Source organism: Triticum urartu, chromosome 3A (assembly GCF_056163025.1).
Source record: "Triticum urartu cultivar PI428250 chromosome 3A, HENAU_Tu73, whole genome shotgun sequence".
NCBI lineage: Eukaryota > Viridiplantae > Streptophyta > Magnoliopsida > Poales > Poaceae > Triticum > Triticum urartu.
Genome location: NC_141875.1, coordinates 5,323,148 through 5,339,102, shown reverse-complemented (window position 1 = coordinate 5,339,102; position 15,955 = coordinate 5,323,148). Strand labels below are relative to the sequence as shown.

General features: G+C 45.1%; 2 pseudogenes; both read right to left on the bottom strand.

Annotated features, from left to right (window-relative positions):
• Positions 1–598: 598 nt before the first annotated feature.
• On the bottom strand, positions 599–14,689 carry LOC147977593 (uncharacterized; annotated as a pseudogene).
• Positions 14,074–14,212, bottom strand: LOC125549673 (small nucleolar RNA Z247; annotated as a pseudogene).
• Positions 14,690–15,955: the final 1,266 nt, after the last annotated feature.

Sequence of the window (15,955 nt, the reverse complement as noted above, 5' to 3'; positions counted from 1 at the left end):
TATAGGTGACATAAATAAGGATCTACTATAAAAATGAGGCCTGGAAAAATATAGTGGACACAATGTATCATGTAATCAAATCTTGTCTTATATCTTACCTCTTTCTTATCTTATAGTACATATTACTTGCTCCGTCCCACAATAAGTGTCTTAACTTCAGTACAAAGTTGAGACACTTAGGCCGGGTAAAATATAATAGTAGCTAGTATCATGCATGTCAACTAGAAAATGGGAGCTGGCCTCTCGAAGTATGCTCACCAGGCCGAAGAAGCTGGTTAGCATCGGCTCGGCAGGCCAGGGGTTGATGCAGAGGTCTTGCATCGCTGGCCGGGCCGCACGGTATAGCTCCGCCAGCTGCTTCATCTGGTTATTCAATAGCGGCAGGTGCTCAGGCGCTTGGAATTGGGCCGAGAAGGCCGTCTCCTCAGACGCATCTGGATGAGCAGCGAAGTAGGAGCCGGCACCCGAGACACTCCGCGGTAGGTCTCCAAAGGCCCCTGAAGAACGTCAGACTTGCGTAAGAGGCATGAGCAAATCGGCTGTCACCAGAAACGCAGCGAAGCAGGTATGGCTTACTAGCGGTGATCTGCTTCACCTTTTAAAGCACATCGAGATCCGCCCGGGCCTGGGTCGTGGCCTCCTTACAGGCCGTGCTCGCCGTTGCGAGCTCGGAGGCCAGCTTGTTCTTCTCTTTCTGAAGGGTATCAGGCTGAGCGTAAAGCCCCTTGAGGTCTTCCTTGATCTCCGCCACCCGGGCCGCATGCTTCTCGCCGGCCTCCTTTTCTTTGGCCAGCGCCTCGCTGGCCCGCTCCGCTGCAGCCTTCTGCTGCTCGCCTTCCTGCCGAGTGTAAAATTGTTGTTAAGCGTATGCCTAGCAGGGACGCGTTGCGTGTTTATATAGCCATAGATGAGGGTTACAAGATTTGGTAGTTAGGTCGTGGATTGATCCCCAAGTAATCTATACAGGTGTTGACACCTGATTTTGGCCAGAGTGAAAGGATTTTCAGCATGAGAAAGTTTCATATCATCGAGTGGAACAACTTTGATGTTTAGGCTATCGCCATTCGACCTCATCTCAGTGGCCGAAGTTGTACTCCGAGTGACAAAATTTAATGTTCTGAGTGCTTTTCGGCCGATTACGCCCTCAATATGACCTCAGATGAAGGAGTGCTCTAAAGGAATTGTCTTCGCCTCGTCGAGACGATCGATTTTCATATATAAATCATCTCAATCCGAGTTCGTATACAACCTGTGGAGACAAAACAAGGTCAGAAACAGAAGCTGCAGAGTCATTTCGGACCAACCGAGTTGATTGACTCGGTGAGACCGAGTTGATCCGAAAAATTACAGAAAGTTACAGAAAGTTTGCAACGTTCACTCGGTGGGACCGAAAAAAACTAATCGGTGAGACCGAGATTGATCCGGAAATTGCCAAAGATTCCTGTCCGAGTTAGGTTAGGGTTTTTGATGTTTTGGACGGAAATTTTAGTCCTTTTCTTGTACGGGAAGTCCAGCCGCCTCTTATATATGTTGGGGGTGACGGCCAATTGAAACAATACACAATCGAAAAAATCAATATACTACTTTTTCATCTACGTTTTATCTCTCCACCGTTTTTCTATCTCGTTCTTCGCTGTTCTTCATGTTTGAGAGCTGCGAATCCCGAGGCTCTAGGGGCGAGCGAATCGACCTAGGGCAGCCCATAGCCGCCGCACTCCCTGACGGGGTCCCTCCCGGGGGTGTGGGGTTTTCGGGTCTGCAAAAGCGCTCGTCGACTGTCTTGCGTATTGCGCTGTCGGTCGGGTCTCCTTCGACGTGAGCTGCAGTGCATCACCCCCGGCGTCGAGGGTACATGTGACGTGTTCGTGTGTCAACACACTTTTTGGCGACTCCGCTGGGGACCGAAGATCAATCATCATCATCCACCATGTCCGATCTTCCCAAGCCATCTGAGGTAGACGTGAGGTAGACGCCGATAACATCATTAAGCCCAGTCTTGATGAGATATCGGCCGATCATCGCCAAGTCTATGAGGAGTACAAGAAGGCACGTGAGGAGAAGGACCTGCAGGAGTTCCTTGCAAAATTCAAGAAAGATCGCCAAGGCAACATCACTCCGATTGAAGAAATCAAGTTCCCTCCTCTTCAAGCCGAGCAGGTTAAACCCTCTGTGAGTACTACTTTTTCTCCTGAGCAGTGGGATGAGATTGAAAGTCGTATTGCTGATGGTAACAATCTAGTCTATCAAACTTTCATAGAAAATACTAATGCTCAGAAGAATACATCTCAATCATCTAGTGGTAATGATGGTGTAGCTGCTAGTGTGCAAAACCCTAATCTGGCTTTACCTATTGCATCGGCGCCTCCTGTGCCGATGACTTATTATCCTACCCATACAAATCAGATTGTGACTGCACCCATCAACCCTATTATGAGCATGCCAGGTTCGGTGGCAGTGCTGAACCAAACCCTACCTACACCTACAACCACTCGACCACTACCAAATTTTGGGTCGACATACATGCCAAAATTCTTACCTACAGCTAGTAACCCTACTCCTCCTATGCCACTGCCACAAGTGTCATCGTCCACTATGGATGATGGTCTAGCTAATCTTAGAGAGGAGATGGCTAAGATGCTTCGAGAGAATTTTGGAGTTGAGTTACCTCGGAATCGGATTTACCAAAAGCCGTACCCCGAGTACTTTGATGCCATCCAGTGCCCTCCAGGATATAAAATTCCAGATTTTGTTAAATTTAGTGGAGAAGGCAAAAAAACCACATGGGAGCATGTTAGTCAATATTTAGCACAATTGGGTGAGGCAGGCTCATTGAACGAATTGAAAGTGCGTTTATTTCCTTTATCATTAACTGGTACCGCATTTTCATGGTTTTCTTCTTTACCCCATGGTTCCATTCGGGTTTGGTCGCAGCTAGAGCAGAAGTTTCATGATCACTTTTATAGCGGCGACAATGAACTCAAGTTGTCACATCTAACATCGGTTAAGCAGAAGCATGATGAATCGGTCTCCGATTACGTCAAGAGATTTAGAGAAACAAAAAACCGGTGTTTTAGTTTGGTGATAACCGAGAGAGACTTGGCAGACCTAGTGCTGAGTGGTTTGAGAACTCCCATCAGAGAAAAGCTAGAAGGCTATGAGTTCTTAAATATCAACCAAGTCTTACAAAGGGCTTTGGCTCAGGAAAGCCGAAGCAAAGACCTGAAAGAAGTGCATAGATACAAAGCCGATCGTCCAAAGATGAATATGATCGAATATGATAGTGATCACTCGGACGATGAGGGTGATGTTTTTTCTACTGAATTTGTTTGGCCATCTAAGGCCAAACCATTTACTTGCAATGATCTGAAACCGATTCATAAGAATCGTGATGAAGAGATGAAGTTTACTTTTAACATTGCCAAGTGTGATAAAATATTTGATGCTTTGCTGCAAGCTAAAATTATTAGAATAACTCATACTTTGCCGCCGTTTGAAGAGCTGAAACGGCGCGCTTATTGCAAGTATCATAATTCTTTTTCTCATGCTACTAACGATTGCAATGTTTTTCGACGACAGATACAATCGGCCATTAATGACGGACGATTGAACTTTTCTGAAATGCAAGTTGATAAACCGCCTTTTCCAATGAATACCATGGATTTGGAGGGGAAGAAGCTACTCATTCGGCCGGAGGTAGCCGAATCTGCTAATAAAGCTAATGTCATTGTCGGTGAGCCCAGGAAAGACAAGGAGGACAACAAGGTCTTGGGGAGACAGGTTGTGCTTGATAAACAACCCGATGGCAAGGAAGTGATCAAAATCACCATCAAGAATCCTACACTCGGGGGGCAACCGCAAGTGCAAGAAAATACTCGTGTTAAATTTGTCAAGCCCAAGAGTCCAGAAGTTGGCAAGTGGAAGAAGAATGAAGCTAAAGTGCAGCGCAAGCGGATCAAGCCAACTTTTGATATGTTGCTGTCCAAGTATGCTAACCAGTCGGCCGGTTCTAGTTTCAATCGACCGACTCATCTGAAATGACCAAGGTCACCATCAGCTGATATGTTTAGTCGGTATACAAAACCGAGTGGACCAAAGGCGCAGTTTTCAGAAGAGCAGAGGCAATCTGTGTGGGATCGACTTGATTACTCATATAATGGCCGACTCAACATCGGTGACTATCAATCGGCTGGTCAAAATATGCGACCGAGTGGAAATTATCCGAGTGTAAGGATGCACCCAGGTGGAAGCTATCCGAGTGAAAAAATGTGGCCAAGTAGATTCCATCCGACTGGATTCCATCCGAGTGAATTCCATCCGAGTGACATCCATCCGAGTGGATTCCATCAGAGTAAAAAGCTGCGCCCAGGTGGAAATTTCATGCATCTGGAAAGTCAAAAAGAATGGCGTGTTAAGTCACCAAGTGTTGCAGCAGTTGAGCCGGGAAAAAGTAAGGAGAAAACGGATGCCGACTCACTTATCTTGGGCACCAAAACATTTGCCATACAGCAGCCAATTGTGCATAGCAAACCGGCTGAGCCGATACTTTCTATTGCGCCAAAGCACTCGGCTAATGACCATGAAGCAAGCGCCAGCCGAGTAAAAACGAGAGATCCTAAATACACTCAGCCAAAGTGGTGTCCTCCAGGGCTAACAAAGACACAGAAGAGGAAACTACAGAGGTTAAGGAGCCAAGAGATGCCAGAACAAGAGGCTGAGAAGCAAAGGGATAAGTTGTTCAATGGCACTCGGCCTATGGTACCTACAAAACAAGTGTGGAGGCCCAAACAAATACGAGATACAGTGGCCTCTACTCTTATCACAGCAGCACCTACACTACCAAAAAAGGACGACGCAATCATTGCATCGTCTACGTTACCTATTGCTTCCTCTTCACTCGGACAAATTTCTGAATCGGTGGATGCACTTGAGGAGGAGGCTGATATGTTGGACTATGAGTCTACACCGGTTCATGAAGGTATGGATATCAATATGGTGTATCACTTGCCTGCTGAGTTTCGTGCTGTAGATGAGGAAGGGGAGGTGGATCAGCTGGATTTTGGCCCTAAAAACGCGATATTCGAGAAGCCAAAAGAACCAGTAACGCATCTAAAACCATTATATCTCAGAGGTCATATCAATGGGTCGCCGCTCACTCGGATGCTTGTTGATGGTGGTGCTGTGGTAAATCTTATGTCCTATTTGGTCTTCAAGAAATTGGGTTTGCCTGATGAAGAATTGATCAAGACCAATATGGTGCTTAACGGGTTTGAAGGCAAAGAGAAAACTGAAGCCAAAGGTGTGATGTATGTGGAGCTTACAGTCGGAAGCAAAACTTTGGCTACTGCATTCTTTGTCGCTGAGGTGCAAGGTAACTACAACGTCATACTAGGCCGTGATTGGGTTCATGCAAACCAGTGCGTGCCATCCACTATGCACCAGTTTTTGATTCAGTGGGTTGATGATGAAGTGGAAGTCATTCATGCGGATAACTCGGCCTGTGTTGCTTTGGCCGATGCGTCGGTGGATTGGCAACATCCCAATGCTACTTGCTTGACGGGACGTGACTTATCAGAGTTTGATTTTCTCAGCACAACCAAGAATGGTTTTGTGCCCGTCTCTTTAAAGCCGACTGAATGCAATCGGCTCCAAGGTATGATATGTTTAAATGGATTCTAGCTCTGAGTGGTTACAAAAACGTCTTGTGAAATATCGGTCCAGCGAGAACGATATGTATGAGTCTATAGAGGAGTTGGATGACATGGATAAACTTGGACAAGGTTTTACGTCAGCCGATCCATTAGAAGAGGTAGATATTGGAGATGGTTCAGTCACTCGGCCGACATTTATAAGCAAAAATTTGAAAGCCGATTGTAAAGCTAAGTTAATCGAGCTATTGAAAGAATATGTTTGTTGCTTTGCATGGGAATATCGTGAGATGCAAGGGTTAAGCCGAGAGCTAGTGGAGCATCGGTTGCCTATAAAGGCCGGTTTTAGACCTTATAAACAGTCGGCCAGAAAATTTAATCCGAAAACATATGACCGGATCAAGGAAGAGATCGGTCGACTGCTTGAAGCTAATTTCATTCGACCTTGCAGGTATGCCGAGTGGATTTCTAACATTGTCCCAGTGGAGAAGAAAGGATCCGACAAGTTGAGGGTGTGCATTGATTTCAGAGATTTGAATAGGGCTACACCCAAAGATGAGTATCCTATGCCAATAGCCGATATGCTTATTAATGATGCTTCTGGGCATAAGGTTATTAGCTTTCTAGATGGTAATGCCGGATACAATCAAATTTTTATGGCCGCAGAGGACATGTACAAGACTGCTTTTCGATGCCCTGGTTTCGTTGGTTTATTCGAGTGGACAGTGATGACATTCGGATTAAAAAATGCTGGAGCCACATATCAAAGGGCTATGAATTTTATTTTCCATGATTTACTCGGTATCATACTTGAAGTTTATATTGATGATATTGTTGTCAAATCGGATGCTTTTGAATCTCACTTGGCCGATTTGCGTTTAGCTTTTGAAAGAATGAAAAAGTATGGACTGAAGATGAATCCTTTGAAGTGTGCTTTTGGCGTGTCAGCTGGCAAGTTTTTGGGTTTCATTATTCATAAAGATGGCATAGAGATTGATCCCAAAAAGATAGAGGCTATACAGAAAGTGGAGGCTCCAACATGCAAGAGAGATATGCAAAAGTTCCTTGGCAAGGTCAACTATTTGAGAAGGTTCATAGCTAATCTGTCAGGGAAAGTTGATGCATTTACTCCTATCCTTCGGTTAAAGGATGATGCTGATTTCACTTGGGGGGCAAAACAGCAAGAAGCATTTGATATGATCAAGAATTATTTGTGCACTCCTCCGGTGATGAGAGCACCCAAGCATAGGGAACCCTTCAGACTTTACATTGCAGCAGAAGAAGTTATTGGTGCTGTTCTAACTCAAGAGACCGAAGGAAAAGAGCATGCCATCACTTATTTGAGCCGCTGCTTATTGGACGCAGAGACAAGGTATACATTTATTGAGAAATTATGTCTATGCTTATATTATGCTTGCACAAAACTGAGACATTATTTAGTGCCGAGTGCTTGTGTAGTAGCTTGTCAAACCGATGTCATTAAATGCATGTTGCATAGGCCAATTCTTAGTGGTAGAATTGGCAAGTGGGCTTATGCTTTGATTGAATATGATTTGGCTTATGAATCTCTAAAGTCCATGAAAGGCCAAATTGTTGCTAATTTCATTGTTGAACATCGGATTAATGACAAGCATGATGTTGATATGAACCTTATTTCATTAGTACCATGGATATTATACTTTGATGGGTCAGTTTGTAGCAATGGCCAAGGTGTTGGTGTTGTTTATATATCTCCTCATGGTACTGTTTTTGAAGCCTCATGCCGCTTAGAATATTTTTGCACAAACAATCAAGCCGAATATGAAGCATTGTTATTCGGCCTAGAGATGTTACTTGCTATAGGTGTTACACATATTGAGGCTTATGGTGATTCGTTACTAGTGGTACAGCAAATATCCAAAGTCTTTCAGTGTTTGGACGAATCACTTAATGTTTATCTTGATAAATGTCTAGATATAATCTCTACTTTGGATTGTTTTAGCATTGCACATATATCTAGACATGACAACTGGAAAGCAAATGAGTTGGCACAACAAGCATCTGGATACCATGTTGATCATGGCATGTTTCATATTTCTCAAAATCCGATGTCTTGTCTTACCAGTATAGAAGAGGCCGAACCAGAACCCACTGATTCGGTCATTAACAAAAAATCTAGTGCAGGTGACAATTCCGACTGGAGGAAGCCCATTGTTGCTTACTTGCGTAATCCGAGTGAAAGGGTGGACAGGGCTGTTCGGCGTATGGCTTTTAAATATACTATGAGGGATGATGATCTTTATCGCCGAACAGTTGATGATGTTCTTTTAAAGTGCTTGGATGAGGACCAAGCAAGAGTTGCTATGGGAGAGGTACATGAAGGCATTTGTGGTACTCACCAGTCGGCTCCCAAGATGAAATGGTTATTACGCCGTGCTGGGTTTTATTGGCTGACCATGATTAATGATTGCTTCAGATATTATAAAGGGTGCGAAGCTTGTCAAAAATTTGGTGATACTCAATTGGCTCCCGCTGCTATGTTGCATCCTATTATCAAGCTGTGGCCTTTCAGAGGATGGGGTTTAGACTTTATTGGGCAAATCCATCCGTCTTCTTCAAAGGGGCATCGGTTCATATTGGTGGCAATTGATTATTTCACTAAGTGGTCTGAAGCAGTACCTCTCAAGAACATGACGCATACGGAGGTAATTAAATTCGTAACCGAGCACATTATTCATAGATTCGGTATTCCTCAAACGTTAACTACAGATCAAGGTTCATCTTTTATGTCACACCAAGTCAGAGAGTTTGCCGAATCTTATAATATAAAGTTGCTCAATTCCTCCCCATATTATGCCCAAGCTAATGGACAAGCTGAGTCTAGCAATAAAATTTTAATCAAGCTCATCAAGAAGAAGATTGAGGATAATCCAAGGAGATGGCATGACTTGTTGTCTGAGGCATTATGGGCACATAGAATCTCAAGGCATGGTGCTACGAAAGTGACTCCATATGAGCTAGTATATGGTCAGGAGGCTGTTTTACCAGTGGAAGTAAATTTGAATGCTTTGAGAATAGTCAAACAAAATGATTTATCGGCAATAGACTTCTATAACTTGATGATGGACAATATTGATGAGGTTGCTGATAAACGTTTGGCTGCTTTGAATGCCATAGAGAGAGATAAGTTGAGGGTGGCAAGGGCTTACAATAAGAAAGTCAAGTTGAAGAATTTTCAAGTTGGTGACCTCGTCTGGAAAGTGATTCTACCGATTGGTTCAAGAGATAGAAAATTCGGGAAGTGGTCTCCAAATTGGGAAGGTCTTTTTAGGATTACAAGAGTTGTTCCCGGAAATTCATATTTGGTGGAATCAATACAGGGGGCATTGTTACCTCGAGCTCTCAATGGCAAATATTTGAAGAAGTACCACCCGAGTGTGTGGCAGGAAGCCTAAGTAGGCAACGGCCGATATACGATTATCGCCCTTAGCACAAACATGGCCGATAAATAATTATCGCCCTGAGAAAAATAAATGGCCGATGAAGTGTTGGCATCATCCTTAGAACGAACACCATGCATATTATTTTTCGGCGTGCAAGCTTTGCCGAAAAACAGGGGGGCATGTGTTGACACCTGATTTTGGCAAGATACAGAGTGAAAGGATTTTCAGCATGAGAAAGTTTCATATCGTCGAGTGGAACAACTTTGATGTTTAGGCTATCGCCATTCGACCTCATCTCAGTGGCCGAAGTTGTACTCCGAGTGACAAAATTTAATGTTCTGAATGCTTTTCGGCCGATTACGCCCTCAATATGACCTCAGATGAAGGAGTGCTCTAAAGTAATTGTCTTCGCCTCGTCGAGATGATCGATTTTCATATATAAATCATCTCAATCCGAGTTCGTATACAACCTGTGGAGACAAAATAAGGTCAGAAACAGAAGCTGCAGAGTCATTTCGGACCAACCGAGTTGATTGACTCGGTGAGACCGAGTTGATCCGAAAAATTACAGGAAGTTACAGAAAGTTTGCAATGTTCACTCGGTGGGACCGAAAAAAACTAATCGGTGAGACCGAGATTGATCCGGAAATTGCCAAAGATTCCTGTCCGAGTTAGGTTAGGGTTTTTGATGTTTTGGACGGAATTTTTAGTCCTTTTCTTGTACGGGAAGTCCAGACCCCAATCTCGTTCTTCGCTGTTCTTCGTGTTTGAGAGCTACGAATCCCGAGGCTCTAGGGGCGAGCGAATCGACCTAGGGCAGCCCATAGCCACCACACTCCCTGACGAGGTCCCTCCCGGGGGTGTGGGGTTTTCGGGTCTGCAAAAGCGCCCGTCGACTGTCTTGCGTATCGCGCTGTCGGTCGGGTCTCCTTCGACGTGAGCTGCGGTGCATCACCCCCGGCGTCGAGGGTACACGTGACGTGTTCGTGTGTCAACAACAGGGATAAGGATCGATCACAACAACCTAACGAACCAGGATTACAACACGCACGCCAAACTCTATCCCTATTGTATATACGGTTTATACACACTATACGTACAGATATTCTAACACTCCCCCTCAATCATAACTTTACTAAGTTGAGATTGCCTTTGAAGTCTTCCAACTTGCGCCATGATAAGGCTTTGGTAAAACCATCGGCAACTTGATCATTAGTTGGAATGAAACGAATATCAAGTAATCTCTTGGCTACTCTTTCACGCACGAAGTGATAGTCAACCTCAATGTGTTTTGTTCTTGCATGGAACACAGGATTTGCTGAAAGATATGTGGCTCCAATATTGTCACACCATAATCGAGCAACTGGAGAGGAATTCATGCCAAGTTCATTTAGTACTGCTTGAACCCATATCAATTCAGCTGTGGCATTGGCCAAGGCTTTATATTCAGCTTCTGTGCTAGATCTTGAGACAGTAGCTTGCTTGCGTGCACTCCAAGAAATTAGATTGGGTCCAAAGAAAACAGCAAACCCACCAGTTGATCTCCTGTCATCTGGACAGCCTGCCCAATCCGCATCAGAAAAGGCACTTACCAGTGTTGAGGTTGACTTTGTAAATTTCAGTCCAGTACTCATAGTACCTTTGAGATATCTAAGAATCCTTTTAACTGCAGTCCAGTGTTGGAGTGTAGGAGAGTGCAGGAACTGGCATACTTTATTCACAGGAAAAGATATGTCAGGTCTTGTCAGTGTCAAATATTGCAATGCACCTACTACACTTCTATAATTCGTAGAATCTTCGGTTCCCAATGGTTCACCATTTTCCTTTGAGAGTGTTTCCGAAGTTGAGAGAGGCATGTTTGCAACCTTACAATTCATCATACCTGCTCGCTTTAGCACTTCTGCTACATATTTTCTTGAGTCAAGAGTATGCCATTATCAACCTTCTTCACTTCTATTCCCAAGAAGTAGTGCAGGTCACCAAGATCCTTCAAGGCAAAATCCTTCTTGAGATCTTCAAGCAATGCCAAAGTTGCTTCCTGTGAAGAGCTAGCCACAATAATGTCATCAACATAGACTAGCATGAAAATAGTGATTCTTCCCTTTTTATAGAAGAAAAGTGAAGTGTCAGCTTTTGAAGGTTTGAAACCAAGTCTTTGTAGTTTATCACTCAACCTGGAGTACCATGCTCTAGGTGCCTATTTCAAACCATACAAAGCCTTATCAAGTTTACACACATAATTATGCTTTCCTTTGACTTCATATCCAGGAGGTTGCCTCATGTATACTTCCTCCTTCAGAACGCCATGAAGAAACGCATTCTGCACATCCAATTGACGAAGACTCCAATTGTTTGACACTGCAATAGATAGAACAAGTCTGACAGTAGCTTCCTTCACAACTGGACTAAAGGTGTCCTCATAATCTATGCCATATCTTTGTTTAAATCCTTTAGCAACTAGTCTAGCCTTGTATCTGTCTATTTCTCCACTAGCTTTTCTTTTAATTCTATAAACCCATTTGCAGTCAATGATATTTCTACCTCTAGCAGGAGGAACTAAATGCCAAGTTTTATTTCTAACAAGAGCATTATATTCTTCATCCATAGCATTTTTCCAATTTTTACTTTCAAGAGCATCATGCAGGTTGTTCGGTTCGCCAGAAACTGCAAGTCCAGCAAACTTACCCTTGTCATACCTGACCGTACCATCTGTACGTATTTTTGGTTTTGCAATACCGTGTTGAGATCTTGTGCGCCGTGGTACAGTAGAAACTGCTGTATTTGCGCGCTGCACAGAAAATCCCGGAGAGGACGCTGCAGCCATACCGGATCCCGCAGCAGACGCACCAGGCTCGCTGGATCCAAGACGGATGCTGTCGGGGGCAGCTGTGGCTGAGACGAGCGCGCCTGATCCAACGCAGATTCTCTGCGCCTCGGTTTCAGCCCGTGGCGCCCGTTGGGCCACCTGGTTCTCCTCCGTTGGCCCGCTGGTGTGTGGAGAGGGCCGCGCCATCTGGTGGCTTGGGGAGGCCGCCGTACCACCGCTGGGCCCTCCTGTGGCTGAGTGCGCTGGCCCGCCGCCGTCTGTGGGCCCTGATGCGGGTGCGCGATTGGGCGACGCGCTGTCGCCTCCAGGAGCGGTGCCGCTGACCTCGTTATCTGGCGCGGCAGAGGACAGATCGTCATCGGGATCTCCGCCGCTAGCTCCTGAATCATTTTCGTGTTCTGTGCATGTCTCTTGCTGCATAAAATCATGGCCAACAACAGGATTTCCACCAAAATTTATAGCAGGATTTAATGCATGAAAATCAACCGATGGATCAGCCATACACTCGCCCCCATGATCAGAAGTAGTATTTTCAGAAAGAAGGAGAACTTCAGATCTGAGGAGGGCTCCGGCATTTGGATTTAAGGAGGCAAAAGGGAACACTGTTTCATCAAAAACAACGTCCCGAGAGATATAAACTCGTCCAGCAGCAACGTCAAGGCACTTAAACCCTTTATGAAGATTACTATATCCAAGAAATACACACTGTTTGGATCGAAATTCAAGTTTCCTAGCATTATAGGGTCGAAGATTTGGCCAACAGGCACAACCAAAAGTACGGAGAGCATGGTAGTTTGGTTGTTCATGAAACAATCTTTCTAGAGGAGTTTCAAGGTTGATGACTTTGCTAGGAGTTCGATTGATGAGGTATGTGGCAGCTATGAACGCTTCATCCCAGAATTTCAAGGGCATTGAAGCATGAGCCAAAAGTGAAAGGCCAATGTCAACAATGTGACGATGCTTTCTTTCGGCAGACCCATTTTGTTGATGGGCGTGAGGGCATGAAACATGGTGTGTGATGCCTATTTGACGAAAAAAGGAATTTAATCATTCATATTCACCACCCCAGTCGGTTTGCATGGTGATAATTTTACGATCAAACAGTCTTTCAACAAGTGCTTGATATTCATGAAATACTTTAAAGACTTCGGACTTATGCTTAAGAATATAAATCCAGGTAAACTTGCTGAAATCGTCAATAAAGCTCACATAATAGTTTTTTTATTAATGGAATCACGGGCAGGCCCCCATACATCAGAAAAAACTAGCTCTAAAGGAGCATTCGAAACACTATTGGAATTTGGATAGGGGAGTTGATGGCTCTTGCCCATTTGGCAAGCATCACGCACTCCCTCTTTATTCAGCTCACTACTTGAAAACGGAATTTTATTCTTCCTAAGGACATGCTGAACGATTGTTGACGCTGGATGACCTAATCGATTGTGCCACCTTGATGGAGAAATCTTGGTGACGCCAAAAGCTTGCCTGCCCGCACTCAAAGGAGCTGATGATGATGAGAGGGGATAGAGGCCACCCCTACATCTGCCGTGAAGAAGAGTTTTCTTCGTTTCCTTGTCCTTAATAAAAAAGAAATACGGATGAGTTTCAAGGAAAGTTTGATTGTCACGAGATAAGCGGTGAGCAGATATCAAGTTTTTGGTGGCGTGTGGTACATGCAAGACGTTTTTGAGATGAAGATTGCGAGTAAGAGTACGAATATAGGCTTGACCAATATGGCTGATTTTCATACCTGCACCGTTTGGCATGTTCACTTGGTCATGGCCGGTGTACTTCTCCCTCATCGTCAGCTTGTCCAGTTCGCCGGTGATGTGTTCTGTAGCTCCAGTGTCGACGTACCAGTTGGTGTCGACGCCATATGAAGAGGAGTTGGTGACGGCGCTTGCAGATTTGTCCTTGGTGAAGGCGATGTCGAAACGACGATAGCACTCCATGGCAGTGTGGTTGGGCTTGGAGCAGATCTGGCAGAAGACTTCTGGGAGGTCGTTGTAGCCTCCTCCATTGCCACGGCCACCACGGCCTTGGCCGCGGCCACCACCGCCGTTGCCCCGGCCGCCTCCATTGCGGCCTCCTCCGTTGCGGCCACCGCCACGGCCGCGAGTAGCAGCATTGGCAGAGGAGTGGGAGGACGAGTTGCCGCCCTCGAACATGGCAAGTCTGTTTTCGAAGCTGATAAGCTGGGAGTAGAGCTCGCTGACCTTGATGGGATCGGTTCTGGCACAGATCGAGGAGACAAACGACATGTAGTCGTAGTCAAGCCCCGCGAGGATGTAGGAGACCATGTCGTCGTCGCCGAGAGGTTTCCCGGCTGAGGCCATCTCATCACCGAGCGCCTTCATGCGCCCGATATATTCTGCAACTGTGGAGTTGCCCTTCTTGGTCATGGACAAGGCAAGCCTTGTGTTCACGACTTGTGCTTGAGTTTGGGAGATGAACATCTCCCTAATTGCAGTCCATGCTGCTGCTGCCGAGGTACAGTGCGCGACCTGAACCATCACAGGAGGTGAGACGGAACTAAAGAGAAAGCTCAAAACCTGGGAGTCCTGGGCCTTGGCAGTCTCATATGCTGGGTTCGGCACATCGGTGGGCTTGCCGTCCTTATCGGTAAGCTTGGGTTCTGGCTCCTGCCGATCTGGGTCGAGGTAGGAGATGAGCTGCGCGCCACGAATGGCCGCCAGAGCTTGCGCACGCCATACAAGGAAGTTGGAGCGGTGAAGCCTGTCAGCGATCGGGATGAGCGTGGTTGTGGTGGCGGCGGCAGAGCTCGAGGAAGACATGCTTGCGAGGATGTGCTTTAGAGGAGGTAGGCTCTGAATACCATGTAAAATTGTTGTTAAGCGTATGCCTAGCAGGGACGCGTTGCGTGTTTATATAGCCATAGATGAGGGTTACAAGATTTGGTAGTTAGGTCGTGGATTGATCCCCAAGTAATCTATACAGGGATAAGGATCGATCACAACAACCTAACGAACCAGGATTACAACACGCACGCCAAACTCTATCCCTATTGTATATACGGTTTATACACACCGTATATACGTACAGATATTCTAACACCGAGCTATTTGCAGCTCGGACCGGAGCTTTTCGAGCTCCGAGGAGGAAGCTGCACGCACATTGACATATGAATTATAGCTCACAACTGCCATGTCATAGTTAAAATACAATTCCAGGATGCTGAAACCTTTCGATATTTACCTTGGGATTTCTCCATCTGCTTCTTGAGCAGGTACATGTCCTTCTCTGCTGGTCGAGCTTGTAGTTCAGCTCTTTCAACTCTTTCGAGTTGGACACTGAAACCGAGGCCGAAACCTATAATGGACACAATCAGCTTCTACCAAATGAACAGCGGAGGTCGTTTTTCTCTTTTGATTTCGTGGACCTTTTGTTTTCAAGCATTTGCCGTTGGGAGCTGAAATGTTTTAAATTGACCTCATGGCTAGTTCACACACACTGGAGAGGTTCCATCTCCGTAATATGCCTCACATCATCACTGTTTGATACATAACTGGTAACCCCTTGAACTGAATGCTAGCTTTGCCTCAGATTGTTGTAAGTACGCTGCTATAGTCTAAGGAGTATATCACATAGAGGGAGAGAAAATTAGACAAAAACTGAAAACTGATGGGCGTAGCAAAAAATCCGAAGCCCTGTTAGAAATTGATAGGGTCAGTAGGAGATCCAAGAAAATGGGCCTGACAACCATGGAAAACAGAAATGGAACCAACAGAAAATGGAAGCCTACTTTACGCAAAAATACAATGGGCCAACAGAAATAAAAAAAGGCAAATTAAAAAATTAGTAGAGCCAGGTTTAGATCCTGAGAACTGTGCTTATGGGTCTACCACGCTTCTGATGCGCCACTCTGATTGTTTCAGTAATTCTGTGACATTTAAGGACATGTACAATGGTGACATATGGATCCAGATGCCTCATAACAAAAAGTAATTTAAGACATATGTGTTGTTTTTTTTCTTCCAATGCAAGCTACTACTAGTGAGCCTCGTCAAAGAATAGAAAGCGACTCTCACTACACATGCAAC